Here is a 13,714-nt window from a genome sequence, read left to right on the forward strand (position 1 = left end):
CAATGTAATAAAGACATGGACTTCCTTGAACGAGTCCAGAGGAGGGCCGCAAAGATGATCAGGGGACTGGAGCACTTCTCCTATGAAGACAGACTGAAAGAGTTGGGGTTGTTCAGCCTGGAGAAGAGAAGGCTCTGGGGAGACCTTATAGCAGCCTTCCAGTACCTAAAGGGGGCCCACAGGAAAGATGGGGAGGGACTCTTTATCAGGGAGTGTAGTGATAAGGATGAGGGGTAACAGTTTTAAATCGAAAGAGGGGAGATTTAGATTAGATATTAGGAAGAAATTATTTGCACTGAGGGTGGTGAGGCACTGGAACAGGTCGCCCAGGGAAGTTGCGGATGCCCCATCCCTGGAAGTGTTCAAGGCCAGGTTGGACAGGGCTTTGAGCAGCCTGGTCTAGTGGGAGGTGTCCCTTCCCAGGGCAAGGGGGTTGGAGTAGATGATCTGTAAGGTCCTTTCCAAGCCAAACCATTCTATGCTTCTATGATTCTATTCTACGACCTCTGTGGAGTCCCTTGCCACTTGACAGTTACCAACCTTTTGAATCAAAGCAAAGGAGGAATAACTTCTCAATAAAGGAGCATGCATAAATGTAGAAAACAAGGGCACAATAATAAAATAAATAATTCGGTCTTCCTGCCTCTCTAAAAACTAAACATTGTAATAAAAAATATCAGTGTTTCTTTATAAACGGCATTATTTTCCAATATTTTCATATTTCTAATTTAAGCTTACTTTTGAAGCCACTGAGTCAGTGCTGACTTTCTGAGTTGCCATTCACTCACCCTTTTTAACCAATTTCCTGAATCCAGCTGAACCAGGACCATCTTTGTCATGAACTTTGAAATGAAGATTCCACGTGATTTTTATGAAAGCACAATTATTACATTGAATAAATCATTGCCTTGAATCCTAATTCATACTCTCTGAAGGAAAAAGGAAGATAGCAGGAATAACTAGAATACATTGCTGTCAAAAAGCTTTACCAGAATTATGATGCTTTATTTCATTTTCGATTATGCACTTGCAATCAATAGTAATCTTGTTTCCTAAATACCTATCCGCAAGAAGGCAATGGTGACTTATCAAAACTTCCTCTCCTTGGACTATGCCTAACAGACAAACTAAAAATAGCTGGCATGGAGTGCAAATGGTTCTAACAATGACACAGAGAAAAAAAATAGTCTTTCCATATCCCTGAGTAACTGTGCACACATGTGTATAATCCCCAAAGTGCTTAACATTGCAATGTAAACACTTTCCAGTTGCTTCCACTGATATAGTCCTCTTACTAATCATTCCAACCTGAAATTATTAATGTGGTGGATGGTGTTATATCTGTAAACTACTTTCATTAACCAGAGCAGCCCAACTCCCTAATTAAAACTGTGTGGTGTCTTGGTTAATCAAGTCTTACCCTTTGTAGTTAAGACATTAAAGTGTAAAAAAACCATAAAAGAAAAACGTAAAAAATGCTTTCCACTAGGTCAGCACTAAAAAAAAAGGAAGAAAAAAAAAGAGATTGTTTTACCTAGTGAAAACAGTCATGTTTAACCTATAGCATCTTCTGTTGCACCATATCTCAAAATAAATGGAGGCTTATAAATGCCAAGCTGAAACAGAATAATATCGTGCCCCAAAATCAGAGCTTAATTAGCCCAAGGGACAACAAACAATTGGGCAGATTCCTCCTGCAGCCCATGATTAGCTCTCATTATTTCAGGCTGTCTTCTAGGCCATGTAGCAGAGCAATGGAAGACAATCAGGGAAAAGGTTTACTTCAGTGAGAGTGCCTGCCAATGCAAGTCTTGATTTAATTTCATAGGACAGCACAGGTTATTTAAATTCCAGCACAGTAAGATGTCAAATGTAGACAGTGCAGGTCAAAGAAGTCAAACAAATAAAATGTAAGTGGAATTGAGCATTTTCAAAAAAAGGGAAAGGAGGAGTTTAACCGCAAGCAGCAATCATTGCAGGATTAAATATTTTTATGTTTGTCCAAAATATTGTGTTTGCTAATGTATGGAAACACATTTCACGAAGAAAATACCTTTTTTAGGCATACAGATAGGCAGAGGAGGAAAAAAGTTCACAAACAATTTCATAAAAGCATCTGACCTTGTACCTGTAGTATCAAGGAACCACATCTACTTGCTGAAGATGTTCCTTCTGATTAATAAATACAACTGCTCCTTTCATATGGGCAAAACTATTTGTTCTCTGTTATTCCAGTTATGTACTGATGTAACTCACTGCTCTGGAAGTGAGTTTTCAACTCTGGAAACGGAGTTGGAAAAATGTAATCAAGTTGAATGACTACATTTTAAGGAAAGGACACTGACTTGCCTAGCTAAGTGGGACTGTTAATTCCCAACCTATGAGAGAGGAAAATACTTCTTCAGCATCAAGTCCCACACAGTGAGGAACAGGAGAGATTCTCTGTGACTGGAGGGTCTACCTACACATAACTGAAATACAGTTTCTGATATTTGCAGCACTAGGATGTATACGTGATTTAGAATTTGCACATGAAGATCAGTTCAAAGAACGGAAGGCAAGCCCCGTGAAAGAGTCCAGCTTTAGCTCCACTGGTATAGGAAAGTATGGAAGAACGGTTACTATGCCGTATCTACAGGTCCAAGCTGGAGTATCTGAGCCTTGAATACATGGAGAACAATGAGCAAAGCAATGCAGTATTTTACAAAACTCAGGAACATTACACAATTATTAAGGCTAGAAATTAATTTCAGAGCCAAAAGCAATTGCAGCAGAGGTGAAGGAAAATCTACAATGCAATCATTCAAGCAGCAGTTTGGCCAGGCCACCAGGATTAACACCTTCAGCTTCTGCAAATACATCACGGGAACTTTAAGAACCACAAGTGCTCGCGCTTTGTTTTCATCTCTTGGGCAAACATTCTACTTTGTGAGTCAACAGCAGAGTTTTGAATAAATGAGTTTACCTATGCTGTCTTCCAGAAGACCAATAAACAAGAGTTGCAACAGTTAATCCTAGATGTTATCAAAGCAGTTTCAGTCCAGTTCAATCCTTTTAATTTGCAACCTTTGGCATTCAGCCAAATAGTTGTGACTTAATAGGATCTGCAAGTTAAAATTAAAATCCTGCATGCCTGTCTGTTTCAGTTCTTATCCCACACTTCCTCTTTGGGTAAAACACTCCATTATTACTGCTGTATCCAGAGCCTGTATTTTGTCTCCGGTCTCCTTTAACTTGTGGCAACCTCTACTTAACAAAGACCCAAACATACTATAGTATAACTATTTGGGAATAGTTATATGTTCTTTCAAGTCTCCAAAGAACTTTTGTCAGGACCTTAGAAGCAAAAAAGAGATAATATACAAGCTCAGCAGACAAAGATAGAGAGCCTTGGAGATATATGGAACGCATTATATACTGCATGCCTAAGTACAGTAGAAAACACCTTAGACAAAGCATAGGGCTGAAAGGTCCAATTTAGAATTTTATTTTTTTTGGTTTAATATATTTCATTCCCTTTCTTCAAATAACAAATGTAGGGGATTCAGATACCTGTTCAGCCAAGGGATTAGAAATAATGAACAACTGCTGTGTTTGTATGTTATTTTTACTACATAGAAAGGAAACAATTTATGTTATGTAGCATAGGCCAGCACTTAAAAAAACCCCCTTATTTGCACTGTAACTACTGAAGACAACTCTGAAAGACATTATAGGTAATATTTTCAATCACAGATCAACTGTGAATTTTTCCTTCGCTTTTTTATTTACATTCCTTTTCTTCTTTCAGGCTTTTTTTTGCCTTCATCTTCTTTCCCCCTCATATTTCTATTCAAATAAGACGGCCAAATGTTTTAAACAATAAAACGTGTAGCAAATTCAGCATCTGGCAGTTCCTTGTCAGTTTGCACAATGAATATACACTGTGTTTTCACTGCAACCTCAGGGCTTTGCAGACTTGGGAATCGCTCTGCATTTGTAAACCAATAAAAATAAATATACATGTATTTAAAAAAGGATCCAGTTGCTCTCAGAAGAACTTATAACCAAAATACTTTCCTGCTTTATACTCTCCAGTAAACAAAACAAAGATCAAAGTCACAAACTGAGAAATGCTGAGACTTATGTTTCCAAAAATTTGCTATTGAGTAGTTCTTAAGGACATACGTAACATTTACTATTCCCTATGAATATCACATAAAGAAAAGTTCAGCAAATGTCTTAGAAATTCTTATTTTAAGATGTACACATTTTATACACCTCTGTTGATAACAAAACAATAGGGGCAAGATAATACGTTTTTATCCTTGATTACTTTTCTGCTTTAGTGGAGTGCTCCCACTGTGATCTGCACAAGACATTTCACAAGACATTTATCTACAAGAGAAAGGAACAGAAAGAAATTCGGGCAGAGTGACTAAAGCTGATGTCTCCTTTCCACAGACACGTGCACAGGCTTAATCAATCCGACGCCAGCAGTCTCTCCACTTTCACATTGCCTGCTGGCTTCATGCCTGACAGATTCCACCTACTGTACATCTTTGTAGGCAGAATAAAGATGGGAGATAAAGAGAGCGAAGTGAGCCAGCAGAGCAGACTGCATAAATTGCATGCCACTAGTCTAAGCTGCGTGAGGCTCTGATCCCTGCGACTATTGCTGTCTCGGCCACCCTGCAGTGCAAATAGAGTGTTTATGAAGAGTATTTGTTTGCTCTTGAAAGGCAAAGCTTGCAAGAAGTTAGGCTTACTCTGTTTTTTTCCAAACTGTGAATGGTAATGCTTTCAACATTAAAGAGTCCGCCTCCTTTAAGTGTCGAGTTGTCCATCTACACATACTACGCTAGTCAAATAGGAAACATATCGCAGTAATGGAGGTTCTTATGAAAATTTACCAATTCATCTTAGACACACTGACATAAGAGGATTTTTTTAAGCAACACCTTGCTATATGAAAGCAATGACTGTTTCAGCCTAGAATTTTCCTAAGGGGCAAAACCCAAACAAAACCCTGTAACTAAATCTCTAGCATACCCTCTCCCCAATGAAAAACGCCAACAATGTTGCGATTTGAAATTCAGTAAGAAAAACAGTTAGCATAATAAATTGCTCTGGGCTTTATGTGTCCTCACGGAGGGTAATATTGGGTTCTCCCCTAAATAAAAACATCCCTTGAGGATGAAATTCTAGGACAGTAAATACTGTGTTTGAAGAGGAGAAGAGGCAGACCTGCCAGCTGTCTTAAACTGAAATCCAGGAAAAAAAATCCCATTTCTTTCTCCTATCCATGTATGATTTAATATTTCAAGGACCAAATGAGGGGCCATATTTGTGCAAAAGATGCAAAAGAAAGGCACTGAAGAAAATGAATGACTGTGGGAAACTTTAAATAGCTCAGATAATATATTCTAGGATCAAAAAAGTAGAGCTTCTATTTTCAGATTTATAATCTAAGAAGTTTACAGTAATAAGAAAATTCCATGAGTAAGAATAAGAGATGAGTAAGAAAATTACAACAGCAAGAGAAATTCCATATGTGTACCTGAAATTAAAAGTCATTCCTTTATAATGATATAAATTGCAGAGGTATGTTTCATTAATTGCAATAAAGCTCATTATTATCACTGTATTTACAAATCTAGTGGGGAAAAACACATAGACGGCAACAGATCACAGACCAAGTTATTACAGGTCAGCCATACTCCCAATGGTGTGGGCCAGCATTGAGGAATTCTAATTCACTACAGTTCCATGATAAAAATCGTAATAAAATACAGAGTAAGAAAAGTTCTTTTCAAATAGGTATGTAAGCAGTTGTAAATAACTTCTGTATCGTTGGAAATTTCCCTTTCATTTCATGGGAAGATATGGTTATGTGAATGGCATCTATTCCTGATGATAAAACATATGGAGTGTCCTTAATTCAGGAAAAGAAGGATAAAGAAAAAGGCTCCTGAGAATTATAGACCTTCACAAACAATACTGGCATAAAAGAGATCATTCACTCAAACGCAGGAGAAGAAAGATAAGAACAACAGGGTGTCTTGACCCCAGTGTTTTAATAGTGGTCATATGGAAAGAGCCAGATGGACAACCCTGTCCTAAGAAAACCTAACAAAAGGTTCATTTGAATTGTGTCTGTTAAGATTTCAAAAAAATTTAAAAGGACAACGTCAAGGCGGGTACTGTAGACCTGAAAAATAGACATCACGTCATCCATACCCCTGTGTTCTGCTCTCATGAGCAGGCACTCAAGACGATTCTTGTAAATACAAGTATTCTTCCTGTCCTCAGAGAGAGCAGAGAGGACAGATATCCCAGAAAGAATACTACATGTAGAGGTCTATGGTTGGGATGTCTATCCACCGCCACAGACAACTCAAGCATCCTCTGAGACAAAAGTATCAGTGTCTTTTTAAATGTACCTTTTTTGGAGTGCTGCTGTTTTTTCTCATACTAAGAGAAATACACTTTGAAAACTATGCTATTTTTAATAAAATACTATCATCACCTATTAGAGTTGAGTGATGTATATTTCAGCAGTCTAAAGAAAGCAGAAAGGCATAACATTTTACCTAAAATATTCTGAATGCCAAGTGATGCTATATGTAAATAGGAAATATAACGAGATGTATGCACAGTGCATGGTCTGCCAGGACATTTCCCATGTTTCTTTTGAATCTTTTGGACACTGAGCAAATTTATTTAAAAACAAAACAAACAAAACACCCTGCATCCACATAAAAATAGGGAAATCATGCTTTCCCCTACTTTTTTTCTTAATTCCCGGTTGACAGCTGAGTCCTACAATTTACAAACTCCTGTTTCTGCCTAATCCTGCCATTGAGTAACAGTCCTCGACTTGAGGCACTGCAATCTGTTACCCATAAAATAACTGTATAAATGATACTGATCCAATTCCGAATTGTCACAACTGGATCAAGTAGGAAAGCACAAAAAGCAAGAGATTTCCAAGTTTCCACTGATGTTTTCAATAATTAGATGAACAAAAAACAAAGAAACAAAATAATTTCTACTTAGAGAATGATGCTGTCATCTTAACAGACCTTCAGGAAACTAATCATGTGTAATGGGGAGGAGAGATTATTTTCTTTCTAGTCAAGAACTGGGGAGTCACCATTGCTGGGGCTGCCCAGAAGTTATCACTACACTCATCCTTCTGCTTTCTTTAAGGTTTATCTCCACAGGAACATGCACTTCACAGACCTACCACCCTTTGCACCTGAGACACCCTTTTACCCACTATTTTTTTTGTTTGTTAAGTCTTTTTGGAAGAAGCTCAAAAGACAGGACGGAAAGGGCAGAGTCCCTCCTCTGGATCCCTCCAAGCCCTTCTCTGTGGAATCAAGGCAGTTTCACTCAGATCTGCATCACCCCACAGCAGCCAGGATTTATGTCTGGCATGTCTGAAAGCTTTCTCGGGTATGAAAATCCTTCTTTAAAAAGAACGAACAAAAAGGGGGGAGAAAGCGCGCTCACTGAGCAGCAGAAACAAACTACCCAAGTAAAACAGGCTCAAGGCTGAGGCATGTGATTTAATTGGGGATGTATTTAGGCTAACAGGAAATGCCACTGATAAGAAGTTAAGGACTAAATGGGCAATGTCTTCTAAGGGATTTCAAATTCTTTGATGGGCCTATAAGGCAGAAGTCTTCTAACAGTCTGTGCTGTAACCAGAGTTAATTATGGATTTATATATGTGGAGAAAAGGCTTGATAGTTATCTGTAATAAGCCTAAATTGGAGAGAGACAACCTGAGGTCAGAGAAGTTATTAGTCTGACACAGAAAACTTGCAGTGAATCCAGGAAAATGGAAGGGGGGGGGGGAAAGGGGGGAAGAAACCCCAAACCCACTCCCCCCTCCTTCCCAAATTGAAGTAACACTGCCTTCATCATCCTCACTTCTTAGCTGACATGCAAAAATCAAGGCTTTCCCCTTTGATAGTGTCTGTTGTATTTACTTTACCTTTTCCATGCAAAATACTTCAACAATCACTCTGTTACCAGGCTGTCACAAAGCCACAAATAAAGTAGTCAGCTGAAAACATAGCTAATTTCTGGAACATGGGAATTTTTTGGGATATTGCCTTGTTTTGAAGATGGAGATGGTATATGATTCCTCATATACAGAAAAAAAGGGTGCTCGGAGGCTAAAAGCAACTCTTCTCACTTGTGCAAGCAGCCAGTACGCTACCTGGCCGAGCTTCTGCTGCTCTGCGAGAGGTTGGAGGTTACAGTTTAAGAGAGTTCTGGCTGTGACAGAAAAGTGCTAGAAAAGCTCTGAAGGTAGAGGACTGAATGCCAGTTTTCTGTTGTCATAAACACGAGGTATCTATGAATTAACAAATTATTTGCCCTGGGGCGCTCTAACTTAATTTGCTATATGTGTGTTAAATCGAATTAAAAATCTTGCCTTTCCAAAAAATTACTTGACTGCATTTTTAAAGATGCAGTTTGATCAGCTGACTTTGATTTCACCAGAGGCCTACATTATACACATTGTGCCTGCCAAACCTTCATGAAAAAAAGTGTATTTAAGTGCCTGTTCTAAAAGGGGGAAAAAAAAAGTTCAATCTTCCTGGCTTCAAATGTTTGATACTCTGCACATTCTGAAGTATAATTCATGTGCACACTGAGAGTTTTCAAATCCAAGCAGCACTCACAGATTTCACACAAAGGGCTGTGAATACACAGACCAAATCTGGAACCACATGGCCCTTCTTGTGTATGAACCCCAACCCATCGCACCCCAGGAACTGAAGCATGAGCCTGAGAGCACCAAAAGGTTTCCTGAGACATGTTGATGTGTGAGCCACATGCGACTGCATGGTTGCTTCTTCTCGTAGCAGCTGCACTCGATGGAGGCTCTGCGTGGATGAAAATTTTTATCCATGAACTCTGAACAGAGAAGTGATGGGTAGTTATCAAAGGAGGAAGTTAAATGAAAATAGTAACACAATTTCTGGGTTATTTGACCTGATATCTTATTTGTGGGTTTGGACAACATTTTTAAAAGGTTGCCCAGTACAGAGCAGAGAATACCTTCAGTAGCACGGATGTAACAAACCAAATAGTATTAAATTCTTTTTTGACATACAGTATTATTTCTGTTTCCAGATCTCATTACTTTATTGCATGTCTGGTTTCTTATTGAAACTTCAGTTCTTGAGACCATAAAATTGCCTTCGTGAAATACTAAAAAAAGGCTGAAGATCAAATTACATATGTGTCAGTGAAATGCATGCCACAGAAAGGGAATGCCCGTGGATACTAGTTAATTCTGCCCAGCCTCCTAGCTGCTAGGGTGCCAATCAGCTCTGATCCAGCAAATATCTATGCCTATATGAAGTCTTCATCTGAGACTCATATTAAATGTTGATTTCATCCATCACTAAGAAATTATACCAAGGTTTGTACAAATCTATTAATAAACCTTGTAAATGTCATGACTGATGGCATTTAAAATGCAGTCAATTTAAGAGCTTTCACTTTTCTTGTGAAAGATACAGTAAGAATGAATAACGGATATCAAATATCTGCTTCAACCTTTGATTTAGAAAAATCAATGCCTAACTGTAGGTGTGTTGTGTTGCATTTTGGACTGTGACACTTCTTTTTTGGATGAAAGAGAAGCCAGCTGGACTACAAAGACACTTAACACATTTGCAAAGATGTCTAAATTTTTTAGTGCCAGGAACCAATGCCACATTTTTACCATGCTTAACACAAATACATAAAACATTCCTGCTGATTTTTTTACTGGATTTGTATTTCAAAGCTCATCTGAATACTTCCAGTGCACTTCTGACACTCAACCACAGTAATGGAACTAGCGCAACTCAGAAGAAGGATGTTTCAACTGAAAAATCTGTGCTACTTCCTGAAGCAATTAGTATTTCCCTCATAATTTCTCAGCCAAATAATGACCAGGCCTAGCTTTGCTTAACTTATGATACCTGATAAGCCACAGCCAATGGCACAGTAGTGATGTTAGATAAGGAAACTCTTCTCCCTTTCTTCATACGCTTTTTGGTGCAATGATTTCCTTTCTTTTAATTTATCATCAGATGCATAAGAAAAGAGCAAAGAAAAGCAACAGAAAGTGTTTTACAGCTGAGTGAGAATGGAAACTCTTAATCTCCAGCATTCTGTTCTGGAAAAGTTATCTACTAACAACAACCAGGTTTGTAATAAATGCAAAACCAGCACTCATAGTAAGAGATAATGACTACTGTTATCATAAACCAGAAATGCTAAAAAGAGCACACACAAAAAATAAGAATGGGATAAAAATTACAGATTAATTTATAGAGCTTATTCGCCTCTGTGCTACCATACACAGTTCTCTCATTTAATTCCGGAAAATGTCAGAGTACAGTTGGTGAGTCAAGTCTCTGACCTCACTTAAATCTTCAAGCTAATCTTGTGATTATGGTATTTTCTTATGACGGTTCTAATTTGTGAGTTAGGATATTATGATTTTGCTATTTTAAGCTGTCCTTTCAAAACATGTATTTGAATTACCTATAATATGTAAACAATTGTTCAAATTTAGGAATGTCTTTGCAATTATAACCAAGCAGATTATTTCTCGCAGAAATTTATTTTAATTAAAAAGAGAATTAGCTATAATCCAGTTCATCATGAGAAAGAGCACAAAATGATTAGCATAAAAATTGGCATACAGACAGAAAATTTATGATTGAGATTGCCTGGTGTTTACCATTACAACATCCTAATTTTATTTCCTTGAAATTTTGCCAACTTTTTGCAAAAGTTATACAATAGTTTCTGAGAATTTCAGGAGAAAACAAGCATTTATATCCATGTAACAAACAAAAGTACTTAAAAAAAAGACCCCCCGTCCAGTCAGTAACACTGTCAGTCAAAAGACTGAACAGTACTCTGCTTTAAAGCCAAAAGCTAATGCTTGACAAAAGCTTCACACTTCTGTCAGCAATGTGCTTTTTGCTGTTCCCAAGAAATCACCCAAATTTGACCCAACTATAAGTCTCTGAAAGACCTGAGTTTACAGTTGCTCAGCAGAAATTTCTTACAGCTTGACAGCTCAATGATCTAGTGATTCCATTTTTACCAAGCAGACGGTATTTTTACAGAGCCTTTACATGACATCTATACAGGCACAGTGGGACATGCTCAGGCTGAGGACTGCAAGTGGAAATGGGAGTTTCTTTGCAATTGCTCCTTACAGTTACTTGCAAGGGCTGCAATACCGGGAATCAGCAATAAGAGCACAGAATGATCTGCAGGTGCTGTTAAGAGATTCATCCTTTACTGATGGCTAATCATAAAATAACTAACATGGAGCAATGTGGGTGCAGTAACACTGTTACAATTACATGGACATGTTGCAGCATGAGACAGAAATGTGAGTTAATTTATATTCCATAGCCAAATGCTTTTACATTAACATGGCAATTTGATATGATAAATATCTCCTTGTTGCCCTCAAAATAAAGATAAAGCAGTAGGATATTCTACTAGATATTTTTTATGACTAAAAATACATTAATTAACTTCTACCTAATGTTCTAGGTATTGGAACATTAAGGAAGCTATAGGGCTCTTATGACGGCTACAGGACAGCCGTCCGTGACTTTTGTTACAGGAACTTCTCCCGGTCAAACATGGTACCAGTTCACAATGTCTGCACAATCACTTTACAAAACATGCACAGCTGACTCCACAGCACTTCAGTAAGTTTGAATGGCTCATATTAAGCTAACTGCTGATTTTCTTTGTTTCATAAACAATCACTGCTTCAGAAATCCTCCAGTAAATCACAGAACAATTAATTTTTGGAAGGCACGCACGTAGGTCTTCTAGTCCAGCCTCCTGTTCAAAGCAGGGCCTGCTTAGACCAGATAGCTCAAGGCTTTGTCTGATCAAGTTTTGCTTATCTCTGAGGATGGAGATTAACCACACTCTCTATGACCAGCTGTTCCAGTGTCTGATCACCCTCATGATGAAAAAACATTTCTCTCTATCTATCCAGCACTTCCCATTGTCCATCTTGAGTCTGTTACTTCCTGTTCTGTCACTCTGTGCCTCTGAGATGAACTTGTCTCTACACCCTCCCATCAGGTGGTTGCAGACAGCAATAAGATTTCCTCTGAGCCTTCTTAAGGTTGAACAAACCCAGTTCCCCCAGTGCCTTATATGTCATGTATTCCAGTCCCCTAAACATCTGGGCAGTACTCTGCCAGTTCAACTGAAGTCGGAGGGAACAGTTGCAGATTAAAATGCCAAGTGAAAAAGTCCATTAGAATCTGGTTGTGTATAAAGTAAGTAAAAGTTTCAAACTAATAAGAACAGAGAAGTTATTTCACCAAGGTAAAGGGCCCATCATACCTCAGTGCTCTCATACCTTACAAAATGAGTTGTGTATCACAAGTGTTTCTGTGGCATAACTTAGTGGCATAGCTGGATCTCAGAAACGCTTTTCAGAAGGCATCGTTATTCAGGGTTACACAGTAGAAATTACCAGCTGCAATACTTAGAACAATGAGCTCATAAACAACGTACACTTCCTACATTTGGGCAGGCAACTGAGGCACACAGGTCATGCAAGTGAATCTGCATCCAGCAAGAGATCAGAAAAACAGCACTAGATGCAAATGCAGAATCCACAAGTAACTTAAGGGGAACATCCTAACCTAGCAGAAACTTATCTTTTATGGTACATTACACTGTTTTGGATTTATCAAAGACAAAATAGAGATGTATATAGATACAGCAATAGATATACAGGTATACAAGAATCGGTTTAGAAACATGCAGAGTCTATAAAAACCCAATTATTTTCTGTTGCTTGTACTCTTTCTCTCACAAACCTAACCTTCACTAATGCAGCTTAACCACACGCAATCAGACAGCCCGATCACATCAAAGCTTCCTAAATACGCAACCATTCCCTGCACCATGTCTCAGAAATTAACAGTAATATGACCTACCTACTAATGGCTCAGGTAGTGCACTCAGTCATAACAATACAACATATCCATTACGTTACCATTAATAATTATCTAACTTGTTTTGTAGATAGACATTTGTATTTTAACCTTCCTATAAGATCTCATAATATTCCCTCAAATTATTCATATTTAGCAGCTGTGTTGCTGAAGACCTTAGGAGTTCCACACATTGAGCCCTCCATTAAAAAAAAAAAAACAAACAAAAACCACAAAACTCAAAACAACCAAAAAACCCACTGGAGAAACCATTCCTGTTTTATTCTAAAATACGAATGCAGTTCTGGAATCTAAACCAGACTTTAGTTTATGTGGAATGGAGACAAAATGGTTGTTATTAGCAGTTTGGTCACTTGTTTTGATGTTACCAGAATCTCCGCAGGACATGAATAATTAACGGTGGGACACTCAGAGAGACTTGGATCATTTCCAAGTGTTTCTGTACTTTGATAAAGCCTGGAGCCTTTTAGATATCTAAAAGGTTCATTATTATATTCCTGTCTTCCTCCTAGGTAATTGGTCTTAAGAGTCTAACAAAATGATCACCGTTGCTTAATTAGTCTCAGATTTTAGAAAAATCTAGAGCTTGATCATATTTATGCATTTATGCGTTTATAATTGTGGGCTGAACCTTTTATGATCACCTCCAACTGGTGTAATTTATCAGCTGCAGCATGACAAATGTCACAATGAGGTCAGCATTA

At 38.1% G+C, this 13,714-nt stretch overlaps 1 protein-coding gene across 3 annotated transcripts in view; it reads right to left on the minus strand.

The window, feature by feature from the left end:
* Positions 1-13,714, minus strand: part of LOC134525097 (potassium voltage-gated channel subfamily KQT member 1-like) — a 516,763-nt gene that overhangs the window by 276,135 nt on the left and 226,914 nt on the right. The window lies entirely within an intron of this gene.

Source organism: Chroicocephalus ridibundus, chromosome 1 (assembly GCF_963924245.1).
Source record: "Chroicocephalus ridibundus chromosome 1, bChrRid1.1, whole genome shotgun sequence".
In the NCBI taxonomy this organism is placed as follows: domain Eukaryota; kingdom Metazoa; phylum Chordata; class Aves; order Charadriiformes; family Laridae; genus Chroicocephalus; species Chroicocephalus ridibundus.